The 1,557-nt window shown below is 45.2% G+C and overlaps 1 protein-coding gene across 5 annotated transcripts in view; it reads left to right on the top strand.

The window, feature by feature from the left end:
- The first annotated feature begins 707 nt into the window (after positions 1-707).
- Positions 708-1,557, top strand: part of me2 (malic enzyme 2, NAD(+)-dependent, mitochondrial) — a 17,744-nt gene continuing 16,894 nt past the window's right edge. For 2 of the 5 annotated variants that reach the window (XM_036598225.1, XM_036598229.1), the window contains exon 1: positions 709-885. The gene's annotated coding sequence lies outside the window, so the exon portion shown is untranslated. Of the gene's footprint in view, positions 886-1,029; positions 1,222-1,557 lie in introns of all 5 variants that reach the window. The other 3 variants (XM_036598227.1, XM_036598226.1, XM_036598228.1) reach the window with 3 other exon arrangements.

The following is a 1,557-nucleotide window of genomic DNA, read 5'->3' as shown; positions in this document are numbered from 1 at the left end:
GTTCAGAGTGGTTTGGTGTGAAATGGTTCAGATGTCTTTACAGTGGTGGTGATAGGAACCAGGGGTCGCCATGACTACAACACAGATATAGACATTTTATTTACTATCCAGAACCACCAGTGAACCTACACGAGTCTTCTGAGTTTATATGGAATGTTGATGATGGAAAATAGTGGAAAATCTGAAATAATAAGTTTTCTTTGGGGACTATTTTGCCTCACAGCGCCCTGCATGTATCCCTCCACCATGAATGGAGTTTAAGTTCTCTAAACTATCATAAAACAGTGTCTCAGTCATCAGGCAGTGAATTCATAACCATTTACTGTAGTAACTTTCTGTGAGGGAGCTTTTAGAGGGGGACGTCTGGTTCCTATCACCACCACTGTGAACTGTTCAAGTTTATCTAGAACGGAGCGTTTCACACCAAACCACTCCGAATAACTTTAATCTCAACTGCTTAATTTTGCAGAAAATTTTGAAAATTCGGCGGACTTGCCCTTTAACTAATAATTCTAATAATAAATATTTATTCATGATTAAATATGTATTTTACTGCTTCCACATGTTATGTAACACAAATATGTAACACATGTAAATATGTAATAATTGAAAGATTATTAATATTAATATCGATTATCTGTGTTTTACGGTAACGTTAGCTGCTGCTCACGCTGCGCTGTGCTGATTGGCTGAGCGCCTCTCCGCCTGCACGCGCTGCTGGCAGACACTTCCGGCTCCGCAGGAGCGGGTGAGAGATGAAGCAGAGCTCCGGTTCGGTTTAATTCAGTTTAGTTGGGTTTAATTGGGTTTAACTGGGTTTGATTGAGGTGAATTATGACGCTGGGCGGTTCGTGCTGAGAGTGAAGGAGCTCCGCGGACACAGAGGTGAGTCCGGGTCTGTTTACCGCGGCGGAGACGCGCTGAGCCGGAATACCGTTACAGACTGAGGCGCTTTAAGGGGAGCTTATCGGTAAACAACGTCACATTCGCGTTACAGCGGCGTTACAGCGGCTCTGCTCCTGTTTACAGCGTTTAGAACCACCTCTCCCACCATATGAGCCAGAATATAACTGCTGCACCATTTAAGGTGGAACGGACGAATTCGAACGGGGACTGACTGCGCCATTTAAGGTGGAACGGACGAATTCGAACGGGGACTGACTGCGCCATTTAAGGTGGAACGGACGAATGCGAACAGGGGACTGACTTAAGTCTCGTGAGGTTTGTAATCGTATTAAAACTGTGTCTGAGGTTGTGGCTAAATATAGAAGCTCTTCTGTTTCTGATAAACTCGTGTAACGGAGGGCAGCAGGGAATTCGAGACATTTGGAGCCCTAAAATAACTCTGCAAAGGGCGCAAAGAGCACAGGGGCGAACACGGGGCTCGCTAGAAAGGGTTCACTAAGGAGGGTGGAGACCACTTAGAAGTTATGTTCAGTGTGGAGGGAACGTCGTAGGGTACTAGAATGTTTACTAGTGAGGGCACTTCATAGTACTCACTAAAGAGCGGGCTCTACAAGTAGTGTAGGGCTCTAAAGTGGAGTTCAGTATGAGAGG

This window comes from Colossoma macropomum, unplaced genomic scaffold (assembly GCF_904425465.1).
Source record: "Colossoma macropomum unplaced genomic scaffold, Colossoma_macropomum, whole genome shotgun sequence".
NCBI classification, from domain to species: domain Eukaryota; kingdom Metazoa; phylum Chordata; class Actinopteri; order Characiformes; family Serrasalmidae; genus Colossoma; species Colossoma macropomum.
This window is presented reverse-complemented; position numbering and strand designations above follow the sequence as displayed.